A 20332-nucleotide genomic window follows, 5' to 3' on the forward strand; every position below is an offset into this window, starting at 1 on the left:
TGGTGAATGCTGGGCAGCACATTGGCTTGTTAGGATCGTTCCCGTGCATGGGGCTGCCCACTCTAGTCCATTATCGTGAGGCTGCTCCGGAGCTCTGGATTGGGGGGGTTGGGTTTCTTAAGGAAAACAAACCCACCCACCCTAGTAAAGGGGACATGATCTTTGCGAAACGGCACAAGAAAGACAAAGGCAGGTGAGGTGTCAGGGCCCCCTAGTCCCAGGGGCAGCTCCAGGCACCAGCGCAGCAAGCCGCGGGGGGCAGCGTGCCGGTCGCCGTGAGGGCGGCAGTCAGGCAGCCTTCAGTGGCACGCCTGTGGGAGGTCCACCGGTCCCGCGGCTTCGGTGGCAATTCGGTGGCAGGTATGCTGAAGGCGCGGGACCGGCAGATCACCCGCAGAAACGCAGCCAAATCCGCGTGACCGGCGGACTGCCCGCAGGCGTGCCACCGAAGGCCGCCTGACTGCTGTGCTTGTGGCGGCAAAAAACATAGAGCCGCCCCTGCCTAGCCCCGACTCTGCTTGCAATCGCCTGGACAAGCACGAAGTGCATCCCCCCAGAAATGGATGTGGGTCTCTGGATTTCTGGGTGCGCCATCGATTGGCTCTAGGAATGATCTGGGGCCAGGTCTCTGGCTGTGCACTACGGGGGTCAGACTAGACGACCACAGTGGTCCCTTCTGGCCTGGGAATCCATGAATCGGTTATCTGCTGCAGGTTGGGACTTCAGTGCTCCAGCAGAGCTGGGGGAAGCTGGACCTTGGGATAGCAAGGGACTGCGGGTCGAGACTGAGGGGCACCAGCAGAGCTGGAGGATGGGATTGCATAAGGGCTGCAGGTCTGGATTGGAGGCACTGGCAGAGCTGTGTACGGAGTGATTCCTTCCTCCCCAGATACCGGGAGGGGCTGTGCACCCACTGCAGTCGTCCCGTGCATAAGAACGGCCGTACTGGGTCAGACCAAGGGTCCATCCAGCCCAGTATCCTGTCTTCTGACAGTGGCCAATGCCAGGTGCCCCAGAGGGAGTGAACCTAACAGGTAATGATCAAGTGATCTCTCTCCTGCCATCCATCTCCACCCTCTGACAAACACAGGCTAGGGACACCATTCCTTACCCATCCTGGCTAATAGCCAGTAATAGACTTAACCTCCATGAATTTATCCAGTTCTCTTTTATAGTCCTAGCCTTCACAACCTCCTTAGGCAAGGAGTTCCACAAGTTGACTGTGCGCTGTGTGAAGAAGAACTTCCTTATATTTGTTTTAAACCTGCTGCCAATTAATTTCATTTGGTGGCCCCTAGTTCTTATATTATGGGAACAAGTAAATAACTTTTCCTTCTTCACTTTCTCCACACCACTCATGATTTTATAGACCTCTATCATATCCCCCCTTCGTCTCCTCTTTTCCAAGCTGAAAAGTCCCAGCCTCTTTAATCTCTCCTCATACGGGACCCGTTCCAAACCCCTAATCATTTTAGTTGCCCTTCTCAGAACCTTTTCTAATGCCAGTATATCTTTTTTGAGATGAGGAGACCACATCCGTACGCAGTATTCAAGGTGTGGGCGTACCACGGATTTATACAAGGGCAATAAGATATAGGGACGGAGAGCAGGTGTTTTCCAAGGACTTGCACTGATACGGGCCAGCACACACTGACCAGGGAGAATGGGAATGTGCCCCAGGCTCCCCTGCACAGCACTGCCGGCTATGGGGCTATCTTGGGGCAGCCTTCTGCCCTGCGAGCAGGTTATTACCGGGGGTGAGGGCTCCCATCCGAACAGGCCAGGCGGTGTCCCCCCTTCCTGGCTGCTGTGCAATATAAGGGGGGCGGGGAAACTCTGCTTCTTTCCAGAGGAATTGCTCACTTGGGCCTGCCTTTGCCTGGCTCCCTGTCCAGCCCGCCCTCAGGTCGCCGGGGATTTCCCAGCACAGGCCCTGGGGCTTGTCCCAGCTGCCCGCTCTGATTCTGTATGAATCCAGGAGCGGGGGGGTTGGTTTCCAAGGCCCCTCTTTTGCTAGCAAGTGAACAAGAGCAAAGAGGGGGAACCCCAGCTCCCCTAGGCAAGGCAGCTGGCTGGCCGGTGGGGAGGGAGATCGATGGGATGCACAGACGAATGGAACCATTCCCTAGGAGCGAGAAGCAACCAAATGCCCAGTTGTTTCGCCAGGGTGCTGGTTTTTCATTGACACCCTTTGGACACCCGAGAGTAACGGGCCGCAGGTGGGGTTCTCCGGGTTGGGGATGTTCGAAAATGCAAACACGAGCGGGAGGCTGGGATGAGGGGACAAGACGGATGGCTCAGTTGCAGCTTGGCTGCAGCTTGGCTGCAACCAGGGAAGGTTGTAGGTGGCTAACCATGCAGTACACACACAGCATGGCAAGCTCCACAGCCGGGTGCCCCCGCTGATCGGATTTATCCCTTCCTGGGCCTAGAAATCACCACCACCCACATGGCAGGTCTGCAGAGGGTGCAGAGAAGAGCCACCACAATCATCCAAGGGCTGGAGGAAGTGCCTGCGTGCGCCGGATGTAAGGGGCTCCCGCGGTTTTGCTCATCAGGGAGGAGTGGGAGAGGTGACCAGGTCGCCCTGTGCGAGAACCGTCCCGGGGAGAAAAGGCCAGGCGCTAACGGGCTCTCCCGGCTAGCGGAGAAAGGCAGGACGAGAGCCGCCGCTAGACGCTGAAGCCAGACCCATATGAGTGAGAAACGCAGCACAGAGGGTGATCGAGCTCTGGAACAAACGCCCAAGGGATGCAGCGGAGTCTCCTTCTCTCGGTGGCTTCAAACCCAGCGTGGAAGAGATGCTTCGTTCCTGGGTTCAGAGCAGGAGCAGCCGGGTGACGGTCTCGGCCCCGGGCTACCGAGGAGGTCAGACTAGAGGGGAGGATGGCCACTTCTGGCCTCACACTCGATCTCTCTATCGAACAGGCAGGAATCTCCTTTGTGCTGTTCGATCCTTCGCCGCCAGGACCCTTTGGAGGAAGGGGTGGGAGTGGCATTTCCCCACTGGCCTGGCGCGGATGGCTGACTGACTGACTCTCACACACACAATCCAATTACTGCCATGAAGGGGGTGATGCTCAGGGCCCCGGGGCAGCGGGTTTTATGACAGGGATCCGCAGGCTGTCTGTGCGCTGGCCCCAAGGACCTGCCCAGCCCGGCCTGCCGATTCTATACGGGGCTTGGCCTTTCATTATTAAGCCAATTACTGGATTAGCCCAGGCCCTGCCTGAGGGAGGTTGCGGGGGGAGGGAGGGGGGAGGGTAAGGAAACTGCCCCCCCTTGCAAAAGACTCCAGTGACAGCCACTGACCGGGCAGCAGCTGGGGGGACAGGCCAAGGGGATAGAGGAGGTGGGGGCGGCCCAGCTTTTCAGGGTATCAGTTGCCCCAGCATGGCTCTACTCCTGCCACAGGCTGAGCACAGCTGCTCCTGGGACCAAGGTCTTGCTTCGGCCTGGCTCACCCACAACGCTGCACCTCATGTTAATCTCAGAACCTTTTCAACGGCCTTTAATGGTCTTCTCCAAGCCCAGGAGCCCTCGCTCCCCAGTGCGCAGCCCATTCCCATGGCCCAGACACCAGCTGCAAACTACTTCCTCCTCCGCCGCTTTCCCCACCCCGCCAGCGGGGGCCCCCACCCAGGCCAGCCTCCCAAGTCCTCCTGCCTGCTGTGTTCAAAGCACACACGGAGAAATTAAATCAAAAGCCTTGAATCCTCTTGCTGGAAGGCTGCAACCTAGCCTGACTTTATTTCTTAGAATCCAGAGCCCTAACCCCAAAACTACCCAAATCAGAGAGAGACAAAGCAGGCTGCTCCCTTGTGCCATTTGGCCTAACTCACCCCCCCCCCCCCCTTGTTCTAGGTTGGTTCTTTCCAGACTGACTTTGTTCACATGCTTCCCTGTTAGCCCCCCAAGCAGGACAAGGAACCCCCCCCCCCACACACACACACACACCATACACACACAAAGCGATCACCTGCAATTCCAACACAGTCCTCAGCATCCCACGTTGAATGGCCAACGGGGCATGGAGAGTGCCATTGACAGCACAGGATGACAGGACCTGCTAGCTCCGAGCACACACCTCCCGCGCAGGAGGGCAGAGGTCAGGGCTGAAAACTTGCCCCCTGCCCCACCCATTCTGGGCAGGCTGAAAGCTGGGGAGGCATTTATTGCCCCGATCAAGCAAGCGCCAAGAGGATCAGATGTTGGGGGAGGAGAAAGGAAGCCCCTGGCCTGAGGCTGCCAACGAAGGGGCTGAATTGTTACCGGAAAGACCCAGAGCAGCATCAGGGTCACGCGGGCCGGGCTCTGCCCCGCGGCTGGCTCCCTGCCGAGGCGGGAAGGCCCCGAAGAACGAGGAGGAGAACCCAGAGCAGATCCCAGCTTGCCACTGCCAACGAGAGGGCCCATTGGTGCAAGGGCTGCCGGCTGCTCTGGGGGCTGGACCCAGATGGAGCCCATCAGCCCATTCCACGTGGGCCCCCGGATAGTGGTCAGATGGCACCCCGGGCGTCCTGGTTTCCAGCCCCCTGTTCTAAGCACTGGGCCTTCGATCGGGAGCTCAGTTCCCCCCCCACCCCAGTCACCCTGTCACTCATCGGATGCACTATGTCCCTGCTCACCCGAGCTGGCTTGATCCCAATTTCCGCCGGCAGCTCCCCTGGGAAATCGTCCCCGCCTGCTCTTCGAGAGCAAGCCAGGCAGACAGAGAGCTCATCTCAGAAACCTCGCCCCGGTGTCGGGAAATTGCTTCCCTCCCCCCAGCCCCCGGATGAGTTTATCCCTAACTTTCACTTCCCCCAGCCCTCCGGCCCGACTCCTCCACGCCGCCGGAGCTTCACTCCCACACAGGCCTCTGTTCTTCACACCCTTGATTGCTTCTTACACTTCCTCCTTCACCTTCATGCCCGCTGCTCCCCCCCACCCCCGTGCTGCTCTCTGGCTCCCCCGGATTTAGTTACAGCAGCACAGACGCAGGGTTGTATCTGCAGTTGGATGGGCTCGCGGGGCTGAGCAGTGAGGGGCGCTCAGTGCCTCGGCGTGGCAGTAGGGGGCGCTGCGCGGCAGGGGGCAGGCGCTGGGTGGGAGTCAGAGGCTCCCAAAATCCCACGGGAGGTGTCATTGCTGCTGATTCCCATCCCTGAGTCGTGCACGCAGCTGCACCCACATGTGTGCACAAAGACACATACACGCATGCACCCCGCACACGGACACCTCCCGCCCCCCCCCAGAAACACACATGCATGTACACACGCATGTGTGTGCACCTACCAAGACACACGCCCACGCCCCCCCAGGGCCGGGGCTCTGTTTGTTTACCGGAGCCGCGCCGATCGCCCGCAGGCTGCTGGCACATTCTTGGCCGGACACCAGACAACGCTGCACAAAGCGGCTGGGCGTAGGAGCTGCCTTTAAAAGCTGCTTAGCGGCCCCCAGGGCTGGCCTGGCCAGGCCAGTGGATTAATGCACTGACCTTTCACTCCCCAGACCTGATCTCTGCTCCCAGCCTCAGCCCTGGGCAGCCCTTCCCCCTCCCCCCCACAGCCATGCTCCATGACAGGTGGCCCCCACCCAGCTTCCTCCTCCGCAGAGGGGAATAGCCCTCCCAGCCTTGCCTGGCAAGGAGATTTTCCAGCTTAGATTGAGAAATCGCCAGGCAGCCATGGGAGGAAACAACAGTGACCCCCCCCCCAGCCCGTTCCCCCTCCCCCAGAGCTGGAATGCAACCAGAGACCCTTTAATTATGTACCAAGAGGCCTCCAGTTGTTGACTGATGCACCTGGATTGAAGGTGCAATATAGGATGGGGGGAGGGGTCTCCGGGGTCAGCCACACCCGGGGCTCTTTGCACTGGAAGCACCAGCCTTCGCCCTGACCTGCCCCAGACGGGTCTCCCTTTCTCCCTGTTCTTTAGTAAGGCAGCTGCTGGGATGAAGCTGGTGCAGCTTAAAAAAAAAAAAAAAACAACCAGGCTTAGAGGGAAAGTGAAGCCAGCCATAAAACATATACACGCACGCACGCACCAAATAGACAAAGGGGGAAGCTGATAGCACTGAATATAAATTCGAAGCTACTAACTGTGAAAAATTGATAAGGGAAGCCAAGGGACACAAGGAGGAAGCTATGGCCAGCAGAGTTAAGGACAATCGGGGCTTGTCTACACTACAGGTTATGTCAGTATCACTCATGTCACTCAGGGGTGTGAATAAGCCACTCCCCGGAGCAACGTAAGTTACACTGACCCCAGTGCTAGTGTGGACAGCGCTATGTCGGCGGGAGAGCGAGGGGTCATGGTGGAGAATCAGTCAGCTGACCATGAGCTACCAGAGCGACGCGGTAGCCAGAAGAGTTAACGGGATCCTTGGCTGCATCAGCAGGGGAATCTCGAGTAGGAGCAGAGAGTTTATTTTACCTCCATATTTAGCATTGGTGCGACCGCGGCTGGGATCCGGTGCCCAGGTCTGGTGCCCGTAATTCCAGAAGGATGTTGAGACATTGGAGAGGGGTCAGAGACGAGCCATGAGAATGATCAAAGGATTGGAAAACCTGCCTTCGAGTGAGAGACTCACAGAGCTGAATCTATTTCGCTTGACAAAGAGAAGGTTAAAAGTACCAGTCTACAAGTACCGACATGGGGAACAGAAACTGGATTATAGAGGGCTCTCCAATCTAGCAGACAAAGATAGAACAAGACCCAGTGGCTGGAAACTGAACCTAGACACATTCAGACTGGAAATGTTTTTAACAGGGAGGGTTGTTAGCCACTGGAACAACTGACCGAGGGGTGCAGTGGATTCTCCACCACCAGCAATTTTTAACCCAAGTTTGGCTGTTTTCTAAAGGACAGGCTGCAGTTCAGAACCGCTACTGGCCTGGAAGCAGGAATTTACTCAGGGTCGTCCTTTGGCCTGCACTCTACAGGGGGTCAGAAGACCCGAGAAGGATCCCAGTGGATCTTGTGACCAGTGGCACGCAGCCTGTGGATGCAAGGCACACACTGCATGCCCCACACACCGGGCCAGCTGTGTGCTGTCCAAGTGGCAGCCTCCCTCTGACCCCATGGAGGACGCCGGGGTGACCTCACACGCCCTTCTCTGCCAGCTCTGTAGCTGTCCCATAAACCCCTGGGAGACGCCAAGGTACTGGCTGTCTTGGGCACCCAGATGGCTCCTCTCTGAGCCCTGCACAGTCATTCCTGTATTTATCCTCACAAGACCCCGGTGAGGCAGGGCCGTGCTACGAACCTCATTGCACAGACAGGGAGCGGACGCATGGGAAGGCAAAGGGACTTTCCCAAGGTCACACAGGAAGTCTATGGCAGAGCGGGGAACTGAACCCCTGCTGGTACACTAGCCACTGCCCCGTCCTTCCTCTCCAGATGTTGCCTGGGCAGGGGACACGCGTGCACCTGAGCCCTGCAGACCTGCGCCAGGCAGCTTTCTGGTGCGAGAGTCCCAGCTGGCACTGGGAAAAGTTCAACAGGCCAATGCCTAGAGGAGCCCGTGCAGCCTGGATCCTGTCCCCAGCCTCTCAGGGGTCGTTGAGCATGCCCAGGCGTTGGAGAGGGGTGCATGAGCATGCCCAGGCGTTGGAGTGCAGGCCCAAGGGTGGGCAAGCGCAAAGGTGCAGGAGCTCCGGTGTGTGGGTGTGCACACCTGCAGGGGGCGAAGGGGTGTAACCAGGAGCAGGCAGGTGATCGATCCTGGAGCTTCTCCTGGAGGGTCCCCTCTGGATCTGAAGGCGGCGATGGCGGCAGCTGGGTGGAATGTGCAGACCACACACTCTGCAGAGGCGAGAGCTGCGGCACTAAATCCAGGGCAAAGATTGCAGGGCAGCCAGAACTCCCCTCTCCCTCCTCCGAGCTTGGTCTGAACATGTTCTAGCACAAAGCAGGGCCTTAACTGGCCGGTGGGAAGGGGGAAGCATGGTCAGGTGTGTGTGGGGGTCACTGTCAGACAGCCCTTCCCCTGCCCACCAAAACCAAAGCCACTCCATTACAAATCCCTACTTAAAGCCAGCAGCAGCATCTCCCTACGAAGCAAATTACAGGGCGATCCAGATATTCCGACCACCTCCAGCGCCACCCTTTCCCCTGCCTTTCGCTCATTTCCCTGAGACTCGCATCTGAGCATTTGGCCGGGATCCCACTGGCAGGTCGCTGCCTTTGGGGAGTGCAAGACTAAAATCCAAAGCTGCTCCTCTGCAAGCCCGATTCTCAGGTGTTTCCTCCCACCCGCAGCTTCCTCCAAAAGTCTCTTCTGCTTGAAACCTGACCTGTGTGCGGAACGGCACCTTTCTTGTGAAAGAGCCAAGACCCTGCCCTTTGTGGAAGAGCTGCAGCTCGCTTCCAGAAAGCTCCTTGTGCTCGTCTGTAACGTCAATCTCAACAAGAAGTTCACCTTTGACTCCAGCTCAGGGCTGAAGAGCGCGCCGTTATTCCTAATCAGGGCAGATGAATTATACGTTATGAGTTTATGACTTTGATTTCTCCAGAGCCTCTATAAACTTCAAAGATCTCGGGCCCCAGGCATGAGACTGTTAGCCAGTCACCTCAGCCCGCTCATGTTGGGTCAGGAAGTTTACAGGCTCCAGTGCAGGGTTTGTAAACTTTGTCAGCCAAACTCCTGGGAGTCCCAGGCGGTGATGAACTCCACCTGTGGCTTATTTGACCAGAATGTTGCACAGATCTGTGTTTTATTCAACACCGCGAGCTGTCTCTGCAGCACTGCTAGAATTAGAGCAAAATACAATCGCGCTAATTTAAAAGGCAAATAAAACTCTGTTTTCTTGTCTCATTGTATTTTTAAAAATACTTCCTAAAGCTAAGGAAATTCCTGGACCAAAAACTTTGTTCAGAGAATGAAACAGCTAACAATGACATTAAAAGCATGTTGTGGTTACTCCCAAAAGAAGCGTGAAAGGCTGGAAATCCAAAGCGAAGGCAACGGTAAAATTTCCTCCCACCCCCAAATCATGGAGTTCATATAATGAACTTCTAAACAACCTTAACTCTGACCCTGTTTTCTACAATGATCCTTTAACTATTCACCAGCAACCCTGTACACTCAGCCAGAATGTACCTAGGCCATAATGACTCATCTTCACTTCCAATATGAACCACCCTCGACTCAAACTGTAAATAAAGCTACAAAGAACCAGAGCAACGGGAATTATCTCAGGACTAGAGTGACAGGATTTTGGTTTCAGTTTATGTTGGCAACAACATCAACTCTCATACACCCCATCACATAAAGGGAACCAACTCTTCCACTGACCTTCCTCCAGTTCAACTACCCACAAACAGCAAAACTCCCAACATCTCATCCCTTAACCTGCTGTACACGCAGCCCAGAAACAACCATTTCAGAGCCGACATTGCCCTACATGTCGCCCAGTCCAACATATCCTTCCAGCAGTATAAATAGATGACATATAGGGCCCTACCAAATTCACGGTCCATTTTGGTCAATTTCCTGGTCACAGGATTTTTAAAACTGTAAATTTCATGATTTCAGCTATTTAAAACTGAAATTTTGTTGTAGTTGTAGGGATGCTGACCCAAAAAGAAGTTGGGGGAGGGTCTCAAGGTTATTGGGGGGGGGTAGGAGTCATAGTACTGCTACCCTTTCTTCTGCGCTGCTGCTGGTGGTGGCACTGCCCTCAGAGCTCGGCAGTTGGAGAGCAGTGGCTGCTGGCCGGGAGCCCAGCTCTGAAGGCAGAGTCACCACCAGCAGCAGCGTGGAGGTAAGAATGGCCTGGTCTGGTATCGCCACCCTTACTTCTGCACTCCTGCCTGCACAGCTGGGCCCTTGGCCAGCAGCTGCCACTCTCCGGCCGCCCCGCTCTGAAGGCAGCACAGAAGTAAGGGTGGCGATACTGCAAACCCCCTAGAATAACCTTGCGACCCTCCTGCAACTCCCTTTCAGATCAGGACCCCCAGTTTGAGAAACGCTGGTCTCCCCCGTGAAATCTGTAGAGTATAGGGTAAAAGCCCACAAAAGACCAGATTCCACGGTCCGTGACATGTTTTTCATGGCCAAGAATTTGTGTATATATATATACACACACATACACACACACACACACACACACACATATATTGGAATACCTAGCACATTTGTAATATTGTTTACCATCCAATGCAAATATCGCACAATAAGACACACAGATGGTGAACAGGGATCAGACTGGAGGCTGTTTGTGGAACCTTCATGAATTTCTGCATTTCAGGGCTTTTTTTTTTTTTAATAATCATGATACTCGAATGTTTGAACTGGATTGCTATCACCAATATTCCCTGGATTTTACTTACACTTGTCTGGGGTTGTTTGTAAGGGGCTGTGGGAGCCTCAAACCAATTTTGCAACAGCAAACATTGTTATGCATTTCAAATAGTGGCTGGCTATCAAAGGACCTTTATATCCAGCTTGTACCCATTATATCATGGCTTCGATAAGAGAGTCACCTCTGGATTTCAGAGTCAATAAAGCAGAGAGACTGCGAACAGGACGGAACACAAACAAAATAAGTGGCATAATCAAAGTAAGTGACTAAGGCTGCCACTCTAGCAATAAATCTTGACAGCACCCACCCACCCCCCATGGGAAGCATGGTCTAATGGTTAACACATTGAATGGTTGTCAGATCTGAGACGGGGGCCCCTCCGCCACTGATTCATTGCATGACCAGTCCTAGGGCAAGTCAGAGCAACACCATAAATGTGAAAAGCATATATGTGTCTTTACCTACATCACAAACGGTGCCTTAGATTAGAACACATGCAAGAATTTTTGTTGTGTATAGGAACTGGGTATTTAAATGGCTCCTCTAATGGCGCTCCCTGGGTTCTCGGTTCCACCACTGTATCTAGGCCGTGCGTACGGTATACAGCTAGTAAACACAGTTATTAGAGCCCACCAGGCCCACATGGCTCCTTCATATCATGTCTGTCGTGTAAAGAGAAAAAGACAACTCTGGAAATCCAACACCCCTCCCTTCAGTTTCCTGTTTGCCTTTCTCTTAGCGACAGTGACATCAACGTGTCAGTTTCACTTCTGTTTACACTCAGTTTCACTTTCTGGTTCTCAGTGTTGTAATGTTTGGGTTTCAAACCCCCCAGGGGAATCCTGCTTCACTTAAAAGGCAGTGATTTCATTCAGGGGGATTTTTTTTTAAATGTCTCTGCTTTTAAAAAAAAATGCAAATCAAATGTAAATGTGGGGGCAAATTTAAGATGAGTCCCCTTTGTCTGCCATTTCCACATCACTTACTGCTCTCAAAGGTGGGGTTGCTGGAAAGCCCCGTGTCAGACCAGTGGATGGGCAGTATTATGAAAGTGCAAAGTGCTGGTATTATCCAAAGGATGGCGACAATCAGGAGGAGGGACAAGAGCCAATGGTCTGTAAAACCATACACAAGAAGGGGTCAGCTAACAGCTCCATCACCACCAAAGACAGGAGGGAAGCCCAAGCAGTTTCTGGGGCCATCAGTGCCCCGAGATACACCTTTACCCGCCTCACCCAGTTTCCCTGCATGGGAGGAAATCACAGGATTTTGACAAGAAAAAGGACATTCTATTAAAGCTCCATCCACCCTGAGACCTCGTGCATCAGATGTTTATTTGGGCGATTGGTGTCTCCACCAAGCAGAAACACCGGCACAAAATCCAGGGGGAAGACCCCTGAGAGGGCTTGAATGACTCTGATACAGCACCCCAAACCCAGAGACCCTCATGCTCTGGTCAACCTGCTTTGCAAATTTTAATGGGCCCAATCTTGCCGCCCTCACCCGTGTGACTCCCACAGGAGAGTGAGAGACCACCGCAGAGTTTGGATCTGGATTCAGATCCAGATCTGATCTTCTTCAGAGTTCCAATCCGGATCTAGTATCCTAGCTCAGGGCCATTCTTCAATGGGTATCAATGTGTGTAGCCCACCACTGAAATGCAGCCACCTCTGGGGGCCGCCATTTAACGGGACGCAGGGACACGACCCAACAGTTTTGGGCAGAAAGTGAGTAATCACAACAACATCTTTCTTTGTTCTGGGGCAGGGACAGACGCGCTGCAGGGACAGTGCAACGTGGTTCCTGTTCAAAGCCGAATTCTGTAACCCACTTACAATCCATACAGAATCAGAGCAGTTTGAAAACCGGTACGCCCGGTCATGGGACGGGGCAGCATTCGCATGCAAATGAGCTACTTTGATCACCGAGTCCCAAAGATACAGTCCGCCACCTCCAAGAGACTCTTTACAAGAGTGACTATTTTTGTGCACCGGTAGGGAAAAAACAGAGGACAAGACCCACATGGCAGTGCCCCCAGGGAGATCAGAACGGTCACACTGGGTCAGACCAATGGTCCATCTAGCCTCGTATCCTGGCTCTGACAGTGGCCAGTGCCAGATTCTTCAGAGAGAATGAACAGAACAGGGCAATTTTGAGTGATCCATCCCCAGTCGTCCAGTCCCAGCTTCTGGTAGTCAGAGATCTAGGGACACCCAGAGCATGGGGCTGTGTCCCTGATCATCTGGGCTAATAGCCATGGATAGACCTATCCACCAGGAACTTAACTAATTCTTTTTTTTTTAAACCCAGTTATACTTTTGGCCTTCACAGACTCCCCTGGCAAGGAGTTCCACAGGTTGACTGTGCATTGTGCGAAGATCTAGTGTCTGGCACCAAGAAAAAGCTCCACTACCTGAACATTGACATTATCACACTTCATTCCAGCATCAGCACCAACACGAGAGCCCAGAAAGAGCTTTGCCATCAGAATCAACCCAGGGAAAGCAAAATGCTGTTGATTTGCTAGAGAAGGGTTCAGACCCCGACCCGCCAACCCCACAGCCCTGAGCTCTGCTGCCGACACTAAAGTAGCCATGCCTTTACGTGCTGCTGCAAGTCGTCTCTTATCTTCTTCGCTTATTAACTGAAGTCAATTAGCTCTGCAGATACTCAGCACACCTGAGACTCAGGTCCTAACCTCTCCCGCTGAGGGCCCAAAAACATGGGGGTTGGCAATTTGCTCTTGGTCACATAGAAAATCAGCGGCCGAGCTGTGAGCACAACCCAGGAGTCCTGCCCCGACGCGCACTACGGAAAAGAGAAGGCAGGTCCTGGGAGGGGAATTAAGTTACTCTGGTGACAGGTGTTAGATTTGATTTCCTTGTAGGATTTTTTTGTTGAGTTATTATACACACAATCATCACACCTAGAAACCCCGGCCATGAACCAGAACCCTCGTGTGCTAGGCACTGTACAAACACACTCTCGCCACGCCAGTCTGGGGCAGCGTAAGTGGTCCATGGGCTATTTGATCAGTCAAACTAGCCAGCTTACCTTGTTCCCTTCCTCCCCCACACCCAACATCCTGCCCCCTTTCTCTCCTCTGTTATTAAAGGGCTGGTGATTCATGGGTGACATTAGCCCTAACACAGCAAGGAACAGTCAGCTATTTTACCAGCACTTAACAACTCCTTTGGGGATAGGGAGGAAACCGAAGAGTTGACGGCGCAGACATGTGAGGAGCTCAGCAAGTGACCAGCACAGAGAGGAAGGTTAGGCCAGGGGTTGGGGCACTAGATCACCCCTTTCTCTGACACAGACCCCCTCTGTGCCCTTAGACCAGTCACTTACCCTCCCTGGGCTCCAGTTCCCCATGGCTACAATGGGGAGAACAGTACTGCCCTGCCTCCCAGAGGCGTGGGGATAAATGATTAACGTTTGTGAGGGAGCTTTGATACCATCGTAATAAGAATGACAGCTAGAAAACAGGAACAGCTACATCGGGGAGTCCAGTATCTGGCCTCAGACAGAGCCAGAACCCGCTACTTCAGAGGAAAGTGCAATGAAACCTCATGGAGGTCTCATCCTAATAACTCAAGACTGGAATGACGCAGGAGATTTCATATTCCTTCCAGAACCTTTAGCATGAACTAATATAACCGCAGCTATCCAGGGAAGTGTCCACTCCCTTTCTGAATCGTCTTGAAGTTCTTGGCCTCAATAGCATCTGGTGGCAGAGAGTTCCACAGGCTAATTACATCTTGCCTATCGAAGTATTTCCTTTTATCAGTTCTGAATTCCCCCCCTTTTCATTTCATTGAACATCCCCTTGTTCTTGTGTGGGACAGGGAGAATGGGGGCACCCAGTATGTCACAGATGTTCATCCTGTCCCCACTTATTCATCTCCTTTCTAAGGTAACAACCCCAACCTGCTCCAGCTCTCTTCAGAAGAGAGTATTGGCAGGCCCGTGACCAGTCTCGTCACTTCTCCGAGCCCCCTCGCGTTCTGCCCAATTCGTTTGGAGACGAGGTACCTGTTGCTTCACGTTAGATCCAGACGGGGCTGCACCTGGGTTTAGACAAAGGCATTAGTATATTTGCCCTTTATTCCTCATCCCGTTCCTTATGCACTCGAACACGCAGCCTACCGCTTTCCCCTTGAGGTCGCCACTTCAAATCCAGCCCAGGCAGTGGCTTGACAATTTGGTGGCTTGATTGCTATGAGCTTGTTGGTTTCAGTCGGTACCTGGCGAACAGGCGCCGACAGCCTCAAAACCGCCAACGCAACTGACAAGCCCCTTGGGAGTCTCAGCAGAGGCATCACGGGCTGCAGGGGCCACGGATCCAGCCCTCCCCTCTCGGCCCTGGAAGGTCAGGGGGAGTCGGTTTGTTTCTAAATGTTCATTAACACTTTCCTGAGTCCCTCCATTATGTACCTGCCAAGGCCTGAGTTCAGGACTCTGCTTTACCTGCACCAATCAGTGACTTTCCCTAAAGCGGAGTAAGGAAGGCAGGATGGCCATCTGGCCTCTTTCCTGCACACAGGAGTTCTGTTCTGGATGCCAAAGGAATGATCCCTATGCCCTGACCCCTCAGTGGCCCACGCCCAGCAGATCTCGTGTAGACCCCCTGGCCTGAGACCCTTCTCCATGGCAGCAGCGGTGGTGTTAATACTCCAGGGCACGAACCAGCTGTGCGGGGCACCAGGCATCACCACAACCCTTTGCTGCCGCCTCCCACTGAGGGACACTGAGTCAGGCAAGGCCCAGAAGTTTAACAAGCAGCGAAGGGAGCTTCCACCCAGCTGAACTGGCCTTGCTCGGGGTCATTTTTGCTACAAGTCACGGAAGTCAAAAGCCGAGGGACCGGGAACGTCTCCACTCAGAGCCCAGCTCTTGCAGAGCCTCCACCCACAGCCTGTTCTCCAGGACTGCAAGAGACAGGCCGGCCCGGCGGGGAGGCACAGGAAATACTGGCAGGCCGTGGTGCTAGCTGGGAGGATGCTGGAGCTCAGGACCATCCCGTCAGAGGAAGCACACTCAGACTTCCACAGCACAGAGCCGAGAAGAGGATCTTCCTCTCTTGAAGAGCGCCCAACCTCCTGCAAAGAGGGTGGCTCACACCCGGGCTGCCTGACTAAGCCGTTGAGGGAAAGGGAAGGGGCGGGAGAGATGCCAAGAGGAATTTCTCTCCCATGCCCACAGGAAAAAGAAAGGGACCCTTTATAAACTCAGAAGGATGGAGAGCGCATTCTGGTCCCCAGCCTGTGGGTGATCCTCAGAGGATGTGATATCCTCACCACCTGCAGCAGCATTAGGGCTCTTATCTAAGATCATCCGAGCATGGGCATATCCAGAAGACAGGAGACCACATTTTGGTTCAAACATCCAGCCAAAACTAACCCTGCAAACCCAATGCCACAGTGTTTTCAGAGCAGCCCAAACCATCCAAGAAACGCTGCTTTCATCGGAGGTTCCCAAAGCACGGCATTTGTTCCAATGAACGCCCAGGTACTAGCGCGTGTGTTGGGGGGACAGGAGAGACACAATTATGTCTGGCTCTACAGGGGTTCCCTCAACTAAATTCCCCCACCATCTAGCCACAGCTTTCAGATTAACCCTCGCCTGCCACGTCACGCTGCAGCTTGAAGCCCTGTTCACGGATCGACCCAAAGCTGCAGCCACTTTTCGCATCAAACCTTCTGCTGAGAATGTTTGATTCCTATCTTTAAAGGCAATACATGAGGGGCAATTCCTGGAGCAAGGCGTTCCTTGTCTGGGAAAATGCACTTGCTAGATCGGATGCCAATTTTACAGAGCGTTGTGCTGGGCAGACAGGACGGAGAGAGTCGGGGGGCGTTAGAAATGTCTAACGCGGCTCCCATTTCTCATCTGATCTTAAGAATACAGAAGAAAATGTATCAGAAAGAAAGAAAGAAAAACTCTTTCATGCAGGGAAGGATTTTATTTGCCAGCCAATAAAGTTTAATTTAATTTAATTTAATCCAATTTAATTTCCTTTTCTATCTATCTAGACAGGCATTTATTCTAGATTCTGTTGAAATCAAGCCCCTCTGGCCCCGTTTCTGTCCTGCATGTGTGTTCAGACATTCCCGGAGGGGGAAGTGCCTGAGCATTAGGATTCAGGGAGGATTTCCCTGAGTGCTTTCTCCACGGAGCCATGTCACACCTCTCGCGCTGACCCCTCTGACCCGGCCAGGCAGCCTCGTTGTGTGTGTAACGTACCCCGCACATACAAGCAGTGCACTTCACTCTACGCAGCACGCCCACCCAAGCCATTCTCTGGGCCCCTCTCTATAAATACGAGCCCGGATCCAGAAATAGACCAAAGGCCGAGTGCACATGGTGCCTGGGCACGGGCAGACGGTGAACACCGCCTGCTCGCATACCTGACGCATGACAGGTACACGCGGAGACAATCTAGTTCTAGTTTGGCCAGTTCCTGTGTTTGAAACGCCGGCGAACGAGCGAACGATTGCGCAATTCTCAAACAGAAAGGTCAGCGGAGCACCGTTCCCGCGGCTCTGCTAAGCCGATCCTTACTGCCTTGGCAATGATGCTTGGATTTGTAACCATGGTCCACAGACACACTCCCCCCCCCCACCCCCAAACGTGCGACTGCATCACAGATCTCCCCCAAACCCACCATCCCTGGTGCACATCGGATCAGCATTCCAGACCCTTCACCTCTCCAGGGCTCCCCGCGAAAGGCCACGGGTCGGGACATTTAACAGAACCCTCCTTCACAAACACTAAGTAGTTTAATTTACCATCTCGACAACAGAACCCAAGGATAGACCCTGCCCCCCGCTTCTCATGTTCATAACATTCCCGCTGCCGTCAGATTCAGGGTCCTGGTGCTCTCCTGGCCCCCTTCCCCTCGCCCCCAGAGCTTGGCTCAAGGCCGGAGGGGCCACAATGCAAAGCGCAGCTGAAGGTTTCCACGGGCTGCCCCTGGACAGAGGGTTTTACCGAGCTCAGGGAAAGCAGGCTGGGGTGTCTCGGGTATTTCTTTTTTAAAGAGCTCGGTTCTAGTTTATTTAGGGGCAGGTCTCTGGCCTGCATCATAGGGGAGTTGGGCTAGATGATCGTGGGGTCCCGTCTGGCTTTGGAATCGGTGAATGAGTGTAGGAAACAGCTCGAGATCACGCCAACATCACACCCATATAAACTAAAACATGGATCCAAAGTGTTCCCGGGATTCCTGGCCGGGCCCCCCCCATTACACACGCCCCCGTAAGGCGAGGCGTGGGAGCAAGTTCCTCCTTATTCAGTATTTGTCACTTGAGCCCTGCCCCTTGCACAGCTTCCACCAGGCCCTGAGCAACCCAGAGACCCGACCAGAAGCGGGGTGAGCAGCCGGCAGGCGTCGCTACCTCCGACCACAAAACCGCTGCCCACTCAGCGCAGAGAACCAACACGCGCATTGGCGAGCTGGAAACGCCATCCTTTCCATGTCTGAGACAAAGGGGGCCAGGTTCAATGGAGAACCCCCAGCCCAACGCCCCAGCGCTACCCTGCCCGCAGCGTAACTAGAAACCCCTCCATTGCCTCCTGGCCCCCGCCCTTCCGGCGTGAGAGGGACAGCTCTGTTTCCCCACACACAGCGCCTGGAAGCCGGGCCGGTGCCCAGTTCAGCTGCTTCCCGCTGAGCTCCTTTCTCTAAACACTCCAGACGCCGCCTCTCGGCTCGCTGAAAGCTGTCTAGCTACAACCGTGTCCGTCCCTCAGAGTGCGCTGCGGAGAACTCCTGGCCAGGAGCAAATCTGGAGAGCCAAGTACAGCGGGCATCGCTAGTCCCCTCACCTCCCCCGCCCCGGCTGTCAGTTGCCATCCGCCAGGGTCTGTCTAGCAGCCACGCTCCCTTATCTGCCCCCTCCATCTCCTTATCTACCCCAGCATCTCAAACACACAGCTCAGCTCCCTGCCTGCTAGATAAATAAGGTCAGCTCCGGCCCTGACTCCATTTCCTGTTTCCAGAGGGTGCGTTTCCTCGCTCTTTTCTGCAGGTGAACAGCAAACATGTTGGGAAATCGACCTCTAGGGAAGGGTGGAAGTTCCTTTTGGCCAGCTCCCGGGGGGAGCAGGAGCAGGCCTTGACCCTGCCCTCATCTCTCCTCGCGCCCAGGCCCCGAATCTGCAGCTGCCACTCAGGTACGTAATCCTCTCGCTCTGAAATCAACCGCAGTCCGGATTACCCGCACGGGGCTGGCCCTCGACCGAACAGCGCCCTGGGCGAGGAGCATCTTCGGGGCCCCCTCCCTCCAGGGGTTAAACGTTTGAATACTTTATTTTGAATTGCATTCGTAGCCCATGTCACCACTTTGATGCATGATTTGTATGCGTGATTTATCCCTCTCATATAAGATGCTAGTAACAAACAGCACCACGAACCTGGCGCCCCCTGAGCCTGGCCCCCACAGGTCACCTGCCCCTAAATCCGGCACTGGCCGCAGGCTCAGGCTCTTCCCAGCAATGGGAGCGCTCACCTGAGCAAGGATCCCTCAGAAGAGCTGCGGGTTTGGCCCCGGCTGCACACCAAGGCGAGGGTAACAGAACATCCACTTACAGAAATATAAGGGCATAAGTCCCTATATTCCTCCAGAAGTTAACGAGACGAGGCCGTGTGCTGTATTAACCAGTTCACGCTATCACTGGGCTAGCCGGGCCTTGAGAACAATAGGCCTAGCGACAATTAACCGGGAACAGGACCTTCCTAACTCAAGAGAGCGTGTGCGGTTTTACTGGCGGGATAAACAGAAGGCAGTTTGGGACTGGAGATATTTGAGAACAGCGCAGAGGAGACCTCTGACCCTGCAAACACTTACTCTGGAGAGGAAGGACTCCTTGGGGAGGAACGACTTATGGGTACCTAGCCCTGCACTTGCTAAAACAGTAGGAATTTTGTCCGCGTTTCCGGGGTTGGAAGCGTCACATCAAGGTCTCCAAAGTGCAAGGTAAAACAGCATGTTGTAATCAGACGATCATGCAAACCACAGCAACAGAGACAGAGCACCAGGGAAACCGACGGGGAAGTCCCTGCAGATTTCGAGGCAGGGAGCAGACAGTTTAGCCAGCGTATTACCCTAGATTCGCCTTCCACCACCAAACAAGTCACTGAATTTCCTGGTCCCGCCCTCTCCGTTCAAGTCAGGGTAAGGAAGCTTTCCCAGCCATCCCAGAGCCCTCCTCAGATGAGAAAAGACCCCCGTGTGGGTCACGTTAGAGAGACTTCCCTCTGCACGGTGCAGTTTGCCCCCATAGCTTGTGCTCCAGCTGGCATCAATGGGGGCCGACGGCAGGGAGCAGGAAACGCTCAGTGGTGGTGGAAGTGGTGGCGTAAGTGGGAGAAGCGATGTTACTCCGGGGGCAGGCTGGAGGGGAGCTTGGGGCAGGGCAGGAGTGGCTGCTGGGGCAGGCATTGGAGCAGGCTGCAGTGCCTGTTTGGAGCAGAAGGTCTATGGACATGGTGGAGGGGTATCACCAGGGGGTGGGATGGCTGTTGGGATCATTACTGGAGTGGGTATTCGGGTGGAGTTGGGGTAGTGATTGGTGAAGGACATTGCAGTGGAGACCCGGGGCAGTTCTCAGGGTGGATCTGGGGGAGACAGGAGAGCTCTGGAGGCATAATGGGGTGGATACCGAGGTGGATATTGGGATAGGGATCTCATGGCCGGTGAAGGATATTGCTGTGGCTAGCAGGATCATTACTGGGGGTGGGGGGATGTGGGAGCAGGAGGGGGGATCTCACAGTCGATACTGGGGCAGTTCTTGGGGCGGGTGAGTACTGGGGCAGACTGGGGGATATGTGGAAAGCTATTGGGCCAGAGGGTATTGGGAGGGGTGGGGAGTACTGGGACAGGGTGAGGGCATCGAGGCAGGCTGGGAGATATGTGGGATAGCTATTGGCGTGGGGATACTGGGATGGGATGAGGCTGGGGGTTACTGGTGGGATCCCCATTGGGTGGATAGTTGTGGGGCAGGGTGAGGATAGCTACTGGGAGATGAGGCCAAGGGGTTAC

The 20332-nt window shown here is 54.4% G+C and overlaps 1 protein-coding gene across 1 annotated transcript in view; it reads right to left on the minus strand.

The window, feature by feature from the left end:
• ARID3C (AT-rich interaction domain 3C) overlaps positions 1-20332 on the minus strand; it is a 113623-nt gene that overhangs the window by 91545 nt on the left and 1746 nt on the right. The gene's annotated exons all lie outside the window — the stretch shown is intronic.

Source organism: Terrapene carolina, unplaced genomic scaffold (assembly GCF_002925995.2).
Source record: "Terrapene carolina triunguis isolate 2854851 unplaced genomic scaffold, T_m_triunguis-2.0 Scaffold998, whole genome shotgun sequence".
NCBI lineage: Eukaryota > Metazoa > Chordata > Testudines > Emydidae > Terrapene > Terrapene triunguis.